Below are 9,873 nucleotides of genomic sequence, written 5' to 3' on the forward strand. Positions count from 1 at the left end.
CAAGAAATCTGCAAGCTCCTTTCCCTGGGCTCTACCCCCCCAAGCCGTGCAAGGAGCATGGGGCAGTTGTTGGACTTTACTCATCCTTGGAGTAGCCAGTTGCTGTTTTCTGTGTCCAGCCAGAGCTGGACAGGGACACAAGGGACAGAACAAGAGGAAATGGCCCCAAGTTGTGCCAGGGGAGGTTTAGGTTGGAGCTTGGGAAGAATTTCTGCCTGGAAAGGGTTGTCAGGGCCTGGCCCAGGCTGCCCAGGACAGGGCTGGAGTCCCCATCATCCCTGGAGGGGTTTCAGAGCCCTGGAGATGTGGGGATGAGGGACATGGGGTGGGGGTGGCCTTGGGAATGGTTGGACCTGATGATCTGAAAGGGCTTTTCCAGCCAAACTGATTCAATGGTCCCAGGGAGCTGTGCCCCCCCCACAGCCTTCCCTTCACTGTCTGCAGTTCTGCTGCCTGCTCCAGGGCCCCCTGGGCTGGGGTGACAGTGAGACCCAGCAGGCAGGATATCACCTCAAACCTCAGGAGGGGGGTTGGTGGTGGGGGTGCCAGGGCTGGTGGGGATCCCAAGTCACTGTGTGTAAACACGGGAGCTCCTCTGCCATCCATCCTCTGCTCCTTGTCTCCTGGCCTCGGAGAACCTTGGGGCCCCAGGAGGGAGGGGACAGGACCCGGCCAGGACTGTGCTCTGGTGGTGACAAGAAAATGCCCTGATGCCCTCAGGGGTCCTCCTTGGGGCAGTGGCACCAGGATGTCCCCTCTCAGATCCCATGCCCCATGCCCCAGCTCCAGTTCCCTGTTGGAAGCCACACTTGCCATATGACCTTTGCCCTCTGGCCACCAACCAGCCACCCTGGCCACCTCGGGGAGGGGCAGGAGGGGCCGGGGAGGGGGCTCCTGGGACTGCGAGCAACAACTTTTGTGGCTTTGAAAGGAAGAAGAAAGCCCCGTGTCTCCGGGGAGCAGCTGCTCCTGGTTGGCCGTCTCCTTTCCTGCTTTTCTTTTTTTTTAAAAAAAAGAAAAAAAAAAAAAAAGAAAAGAAAAAAAAAAAAAAATCTTCTCTCGCCTCGACCACAGCGACGCTAAGATGGAGCCAGTTCCCTCCGCCCCCCCACCCGGCTTCCCCCACCTTCCCCCATCTCCCACCTCCACCGCAGGGATGACAATGACAGCTGCAGGGGGTGCAAGGGGTCCCTTCCCCCCTTCTCCTGCACCCCTTCCCCTCCCCAACCCTCTCCTCATCCCCAGCCCCCTCCAACCCCAACCCCAACCCTGAGCCCCCCGAGCCGGGCTGCAGCCTCTCGCCTTGACATTTGAAAAATGCCAGGCTGAGCAGGGAGACAGCAGCTGCAGGGTGGCACCCAGCCAACTATTTCGTTTTGGGTGGGTTTCGGTTTGTTTTCCGTGGCGGATGCCTCTGGCGGGAATGAAAGGGGAAGGGCTGCACCCCGGCTCTCCCCCCTCTGGGTATGGGGGCTGTGGTGGTTGTTGGGGGGGGACCATGGCTCCCTGGGACAGGTTGATGGGGACAGAGCCCGTGCCCAAGGTCTGGTGGCCCTTGGGCTGGTGCATGACACAAATGGCTCAGAAGTCCCACTTCCCCTGATGCCCCAGAGCCTGGGGGTACCCACACATCATGCCCTCAGTTTGGGGGTTCTGCCATCCTGGTGTTCAAGGGCCCCTGGTCCATCCCCCAGCGACAGTCCTGGTGGGCTCCTGGCCCCCAGTACACCCAGAGGGTGGGAAGAGCCAGACAGACAAAATGTTATTCAGCATCCATCTCTCTGGGGATTTGGCTGGTGGGGGAATTTGGGTGGGTTCCAAGGGGGGATCTGGATGGGTTGAGATGAGGGGATCGAGGGGATCTGGGTGGGTTCAGATGGGGCATCTGAGGTCTCTGCAAGGCTGCTCGGGGAACCCAACCCCCAGGACCCTGCAGGGAAGAGTCACCCCCTTGTTTGAGTGTCCTCGGGGGGACCCTGGGGAGATCTGGCACAGCCTTGGCATGGGGCTTGGTGCCAGCGAGCACGGCAGGGGATGGCACCAGTGCTCTGCCAGTTAGCTGAGGGTTTGCTGGGGATGTGGCACAGAGGGAAGGGAAAGGAGAGGCTGTTTTATTCCATCATTGCAGGTATCCAGGTCCTCTGGCAGCCACCTTGCCTTGGCAATGGGCAGTGCCAGCCCGATGGGTGCAAGGGTTGGGGACATTCTGCTCTCTGCCCTCCTCTGTCTGGGGCAGGGGACAGCAGCAGGCAGCAAGGACAACTCTTTGATACTCATATTTTATATTCATGTAAGCAACATAAATTTGCCTGGCTGCTCTTTCCCTGACAATAGAATTCATTATGATGGAAATATCCTCCGGAGGACTGCAGCTTAATTACCTCCTGATTTGCATTTTTGCATATTAATGACTGCAGAGCTGCTAATTTTGCTGCATTATTTTAAAGGCAAAGCAACACTGCTCCTGTTGTCTCGCCTGCCATTTTCTTCTCCCCCCACTTGCTCCCTCAGGAACTCATCGGGTCCCTCTTTGGTGGCGGCCCCAGCGCCACAGCCCAAGCTCTGCCCCAGTGCCACCCTCAGGAGTGTCGCCGTCCTTAGCACGGTGTCCTCGTCACCCTGGGATGCCCCAGCCCAGGTGTCCTTGGGGGGTGTCCCCAGGGATGTGTCCGGCTCCTGGGCGAGCGTTGGTGGCAGCGTGGCCGCTTGCGTCCTCTGCGCTCCCGGCCATTGTTCTGGTGGCGGCTCCTCGGGCACCGGTGTCACCGCCTGTTACTTCCACTCCACGGCTCCAACCGCAACAGGACGGGGAGGAGAAGGGAAAATTCTCCTCCCCCCGCTGCCCTCCGGCATTGCCAGCCCTGTGTGTGTCCCCTCCTGCTCCCCAGGACAGGGCTGGGGACGGAGGTGGCACCTCCCGAAGCGACCGAGGGGAGGAGGAGGAGGAATGGAGGGGAGGAAGGGCAGGGCTGACCGCTCTCTTGCCTCCCCACCACCCCAAGGCCTCACTTTGCCCCTGGTCGCAATGAGCCTCAGCCCGCGTGTCACTGTTCCCTGTGGTGTTCAGGAGTTGCCAGCATCCAGCCCAGCCACGGGCAGGAGCCACCACCCGGTCCCCAAATGTGCCCTGAGCTCAGGGCTTGGGGTTGGGGTTGACCTCCCCTCCCCTTCCACCTCTCAGCCCACGTCAGAGGGGCAGAAACAGAACCCGACCAAAGCCCGTGGCCACCAACCCTGCCTGGGGGGACTGCCAGGTGCCACCAAGGGCTGGGAGCAAGGAGAGCCCAGAGTTGCCACACGGCTGCGGGAGGCTGAGCAGCAACCCCGCAACGGGCAGGGCGGGCAGAGCAGGGGGACAGGAACGGGGACAGAGATGAGGACAGGAACGAGGACAGGGACGGGGACGGGGACAGGGACGGGGATGGGGATGGGGATGGGGACAGGGATGGGGACAGGGATGGATGGGGATAGGGATGGGGACACGGCTCGTTGCTCCACCTGGCGGCTGAAGGACGCGCTGCTGAGGATGGGGAGGGGGGTGGGCAGCGGGACCCCTGTGTGCCGGGGAGGGGACCCGGCTGGGAACATTGGGACCCGCTGGGTGACGGGGAGGAGACCCTCGAGGCCTGGCCCGGACACCCATCCCGCCCAGGGGGGGCAGCGGAACGAGACGCGGGGACAGAGCGGGGACAGCGCGGGGACACTGCGGGGCCGGGAGGGGCCAGTCCAGCCCACTAGAGGGCAGCGGGAGCCCAGGAATTGGGGTCCCTGGAAGGGATCAACATCCTGCCCCCTGTCCTGCCCTGCAACCTCCATTCCCCAATCCCCTATCCCGCACACCCCGTCCTCCCCCCTTCCATCCTGCCGTACATCCCGTTCTGCACATCCCCCCATTCTGCAACCCCTGTCCTGCATCCCTTTATCCTCCACCCCCCATCCTGCCTTCCACCCCCCTGTCCTTCCCCCTGCCCTCCAAGTCCCCCCAAATCCCCAGCCTCCTGCCTACAACTCATACTGCTCCCCCCTCTTCTTAACCCCCACTACATCCCCGTCCTCCCTGCTGGCTCCCAACCGGGGCCAGCACCCTTGGCTTCCTGCTGCAGCACCCAGACATCCCTCCGTGCCTCAGTTTCCCCAGGGAACATGCCACCCCGGTGATTTCTGACACCCCCTGGTGCCTGCCCCTTGGGGTGCCACCCAGGCCGAGAATTTAACCCTCTCCTCTGCCCCCCGTCTCCAAGCCAAGAGCATCCAACTAATGCACCAGCCTTGACACTCTGCCCCGGCCCCCCCCCTGCATCCTGGAGACCCCATCCATCCCTGGGGACCTCTGGTGTCACCGTGGCAACCAGCGATGGTCAGCAGCCGGTGACCTGGGTGGCCTGGAGGGAGCCCTGGCCCTGGCTGGGGTCAGCAGGGTCAATCAATCTCATTGCTATGCACAGGTCCCTTCCTGACACCCGCTGGGAGACAGTGCCAGGGCTGGCAGAGCTGGGGACAGGGACAGCAAAAGGGACAACACACAGAAATAAATGATATCATAAAAAACAAATCCCAAGAATTCTGTTTCAAACACCTGCCCCAGTCCCTCCCAGTCCCTCCCCCAGTAGGGTCAGGGCCCCTCCAGAGCTGTGCAGGGCCTTAGGGCCAGGCAGGGATGTGCCTGGGTGGGTGCCCAGAGCCAGGCTGAGATGACAGGGTGGAGGCTGCTGGTTCCCTGATACCCCCCCACACGCAGGCTGATCATCCTGTACCCAGCAGTGTGACTGCATCCTGCCAGAGCTCAGCAGCAGCAGCTGGGGCAGGAGCAGGGGAGCAGAGGGGGCTGTGCTGCACCTCATCAGCCTCCTCCTGCCCCCCAGGAATGGGGAAACCACCCCGAGGGGGGAGCTCAGGGGTCCCTTCCTTCACACCCGTTGCTCTGAGACTTCCTCCCTCTCCCACTGTCCTTGTCCAACCCTGGCCAGGAGCTGTGGCTGTGGAGCCCCCTGGCCTGGCTGAGGCCCAGCAGACTCATCTTCCTAGTGGGGTTCCTGCCCCCTCCCCTGCCCACCCCTTCCATCGGCCCCTCGGGCTGCCCCTTGGGCACAGGGAGGTGGGATGGGGCACCAGAATCTTCCCCAAAATGAGGTCCCATTCCTCAGGAGCAGGCCAGGCTGCCAGGGCTAGATGGGGACAGCCCTGGGGACTGTCCTGTCTGGGAGGGTGAGTCCCCTGATTTCTCGCATGACCTCCCATCTTGAGATGCTTCCCATGGCAGGGGTGCAGCCACCCCCAATGAGGACTCAGCCAAAAAAGCCACCAGGTCCCTGCTTGGAGTCACCAGGCCCTGCACTGTCACCTCCTGACCCCCAACCTGAACACCAAAGGGATGCTCCAGACCTTGGGGGGGGGGTAGAGGGGGGATGTGTATGTGTTTTGTGGAGGGGTCTCCGTCCCCAGAGTTGTTCTGCTGCCCACCGTGCCCCCCTGGCTCCCCGCTGCTCCTGCCTGGGGCTGGAGCCTGGGAAGGACAGACACGGTGTCTCCAGTGCCCAACCACATCACCTCGGAGCTGGAGCGGGGGGGGGGGCTGCTGGGAAGAGGCTCCCCCCACCTCTGCCGGGTCGCCCGCAGACAGGGGCATTGCCGGGATTTACCGGCACTCTGTTGACAGCAGCGTCTCGGGGGCTTCCCACTTCCTTCCCAGGGCCTCCCCAGGGAGGGCAGCTGAGCCCAACCCTCTGGGGGTCCCATGTCCCGGGCACGGTGACATCTCAACCGCGGGAGACCCCTCCGTCCCTCCCCAAGCCCAGCAGGGTGGGACCGGGGGGGCAGCGGTTGCTTCTTCCCCCTTTAATGCTGCCCCAAATTCCCATTTTGAGTCCAACCACAACAGGGACCCTGGGGACCCCCAACCCTCCAGAGGGGGGCACCAGCCCCCAGTGGTGCTGAGATGGTCCTGTGTCTGCTCCCCCACCCCCAGCATCCCGCCAGGAGCTGCCAACGAAGGTCCAGGCAGGCAGATTGTAGCTGACGGCTGGAAGATGGATTTATTGCAATGATGCAAAAATTAGTTTATAGAATATATATAAATAAAGATTTCCTTCCTTGATGGGCGAACTCAGCACAGCAGCAGCTCCTCTGGCAGGATTTATTAATCACCTCGGTGTGCTGCTTGTGCAGCAGCAACAATTTCCCTGGGCAAAAAGGGTAGGCAGAGCCCTGAGAGGTGGCAAAAAATCCTCAGTTTCAGCTCCCTCCTCAGCTCGGTACCGTCTGTGGCTGCTGGGAAGGGGCCTGGCCACAAACCAGGGGAGCAACGCAGAGCTGGGCGCCCCCCCACCCTGAACCAGGCTGGAAGGGATGCAACCTGCTGGTTAAACACAGGGAAACTGAGGCACAGATGAGATGTTATTTGCCTGAAGGTGAAGATACCTCAAAGACGGACGCGGAGGCACAAAAAGGGGGCTGCGTTTCCTCACGGGTTCGGGAGAAGAGGACGGGAACCCCCCACACCACACCAAGAAACCCACTGCCTCCCACTCCCACCCCCACGCAAAGGGAGAACGGCTTCACCCCAGCACCACCCATCTCCCGATGGTCTCCCGATGGGCACCCCGAGCCAGGGGGAGGGCGAGGGGGCTGCGGGGGGTGCGGGGGGGCTGCCAGGTCCCCGTGCCCGGGCTGCGGGGCGCCGGGCTCAGGCGGGGTGCGGGCTGGTGCTCTCTGTGTCTCCTTGTTGGGCGGTCGATCCCCAGACAGACTCCTCGCCTTGCTGCGTGTGCTCTTTCGAGCCCATTGATTTCCCTGAGTAAGTGAGTTTGTATGGATCATGCAGCATGCAGCCCGGGCTGCCCAGTGGTGCAGCAGCCGGCGGGGGGGGGGGGGGGGGGGGGCTGGAGGGGGGGTGGGCGTGCGAGGAGAGAGGAGAAGAGGGGAGGAGGGGGTGGGGGGAGAGCCGAGGAGAGAGCAGAGCCGATCAATATGGACAGTGTGAAGTGAATTAATGGAAGACGTAGAGGCTGGCTGACAGCACTGGAGAGGCTGGGCTGCCCAAGGGGGATGCTGGAAGGCAGCTGGCAGCGCCCCAAGGGCCCCCCCTTCCTTTCCCCCGGGATCCTGGATCCCATCCTGCCCGGGGGATGCCGGCGGGGCAGGGGATGGGAACCTTGGAGCTTCAGAGCTTCACTCCAACAAGAGATTTCATAGCATCAGAGACTGGTTTGGGTGGGAAGGGACCTTAAAGCCCCTCCAGTGCCACCTCTGCCATGGTCAGAGACACCTCCCCCAGCCCAGGGTGCTCCAAGCCCCATCCAACCTTCAGCACTGCCAGGGATGGGGCAGCCACAGCTTCTGGGAGCAGCCTGTGTCTCAGCACCCTCACACCAAAGAATTTTTGTGATCCTTTGGCTCCTGAGAGAGTCCCAGGGCTGATGCTGCCCTGCTTGAAGGGTGCCCAGCTCTTTGAGACCCTCTGACATCCTGTTCTCCACATCTTCAGTTTTAAAATTTTTTTTGGGGGGGGAAAAACCCCAAACCAAACACCTCTCAGAGATGCTGTTTGCCCTTAAGATATTGGTCACAGTGTGTTTAAAATAGAAGAATGAGTAAACTCCTCAGTTTCTGATTTAAATCTGTTGTTGTCTTTTCTTTCCAGTGGGGTCCCTGTACCCAGAGAATCCAGGTGTCACCAAGACCCTGCCTACAGCAAGTACCAAGGGTTTCCACATATCCTTTACCTTCACCGAGCATTAGATGGTGAGATCCAAAAAACCCATCTAAATCTCAAACATCCCTCCCAGAAGCTCGGCCCCAAAGGAACATGCTGGCACTAACATTTCTTTTCTGTAAATCTTGCTGCTGGGTGATTCTTGCCACTGGTGGTGGAAGTTAAACAGAACCAGAACCATGTACTGAGCACATGGTGCAGAAATCTCCCAAATTCCACCCAAGAGGAGTCAATAGGCAGCCCCTGCCACTTGCAGAGGTTGGTTAGGCTCTTACAGTGTAATTTCTCACCCTCTTTCTGCCATGGCTTTGCTGGGATTGAGGTGTAGAGGAGACAACCTTGGCTGCCACGGTTTAGTTTCAGTGTTAATGGAGTTAGGGAGTGGAAGAGTTCCCACCAGGTAGGGGTTGGCTGCTCAGGCAGGGGCTTGGCAAGAGCATCCAGGTCCTGCTGCTTCTTTTTCCTTTTTATGATGGAGCAAAGCCAGGGAGTTTGGGAGAGCTTGTTTGGAAACTTCAGATGGACCCATGGGTGCTCAGGGATGGGGAGGGAGTTTGGTCTGGTGGTTGGTGATGCAGGAGATGATCTGTTCCAGGGGGTACATCCAGGCTGCTCTCTGGAGGTTCCCCGAGATGGACAATTGCTATTTCTGGGGTTTTGGAGCTTTTCACCCCTTGGTGTTGAAGCTGTTGCTGGGGATGTGCCCTGAGGGTGCTGGGTGCTTTGGAGGGGCAGCTCCCCAGGGCTTTGCTTAAGGTCAGGGGCTTTCTGGGGGTGCTGGGGGTTCCTCTGGGAGCTGGTGATGGGTGTGAGGAGCTGCTGGGCAGGGGCTGCCTGGTCCTGTGTTCCAGCTGCAGCCCAGACATGTTCAGCTCCAGGAACTGGAGGGATGGAAGATACTTCTGGATCTTGGTGGATCAGGACCTGCTTTTTTGCACTCTTTGCCCACCACCATTGCCAGTGTGCATGGGGGATGGCAACCCCTGGGGACACCGTGGGGGTGACAGTGAGGAGAAAGCCATCTCCATGGGGCAGCTGTGGAGCAGCGGGGATGCTACTGAGCTGTGCCCCAGGGATGGGCACCCAGATATCCAACACACTCCCAGGACAGGGTGCAAATAGGTGCAGGAGGATGTCCCCACCAGCCTGGCATCATGGGGGTGACACGGGATACCTGGGGGCAAAGCAGCTCCTCTGGTCCCAGTGCTGGGCACCACGAGGTAGAGGGACCTGGGGAGAGGGAGGAAGAGGTGTGCTAGCCCTTTAAGAGAATAATTTCGGAGCTGGCCTACTGAGTTATTGATTGGCGCTATGGTAACGTATATTAGATTATGTATGGCTGGAAATGTGTTGTGGACTGGGAGGCTTGTTTGGGAAGCCAGTGCTCCTCTTCTTGTAAAGCAGCTCCCCGCAGAGGGGCTGCCTTGGGAAGGGTCTGTGGAGCTGAGGATGGGCAGTGCTCAGGGCACCTGGGACAGGGTGGGATCCGATGCTCCCGGGCACAGGTCAGCACATCCTTGGGTCAAAGGGATGGATACTGAAGGGTTTGTGTTCACAGGGATGGCACTGGATGGGTGGGAATTGGTCAAGAGTGGGAAAGCCTCACACCAGACCCTTTCCCTCCAAACCAGCCACCAGTGACTCCCATTCCCTCCTTCCCTAGAGAAGATGAACAATCTGGGATCACCCCAGCCTCTCCAACCCATCTGCCAGGCTTGGGATGGGGTTGAGCTGTGTGAGTTGACAACACACAACTTTTTCCTATTGCTGTGGCACAGAAGGGGGGGTTGGTTTATCAAAAGTCTCTTTCTCCAGCCAACTGCTGCTCACCAGCCAGGTAACCCCAGGAGTCCCAGATGCATTCTTGGGGAGGCTCCTTCCAGACCCATCCCATGAGTTTGGGCAGACCCCTGGGACCCTCCAAGCTGAGGTTCAACCCATCCCCTTCCCCTGGGCATGCCAGCAGGGTGCAGCACCCATTGGGGCAGAGGAAGCACCCAAACCCCAGCCACAACCCATTCTGCCGGTTGCCTCCGCGGTTGGTAGGGACAGGCCCTGCGGACTGGATCCTTCCCGCAGGATGTTCCTCTCCAGGGATGGATGGGCCGTATCGATCCCCGCCGCTCGCCGTCGCCTCTGGGCGCTGAGCACGGGGCGGCTCG

The sequence above is a fragment of the Calypte anna genome, chromosome 28 (genome assembly GCF_003957555.1).
Source record: "Calypte anna isolate BGI_N300 chromosome 28, bCalAnn1_v1.p, whole genome shotgun sequence".
In the NCBI taxonomy this organism is placed as follows: Eukaryota; Metazoa; Chordata; class Aves; order Apodiformes; family Trochilidae; genus Calypte; species Calypte anna.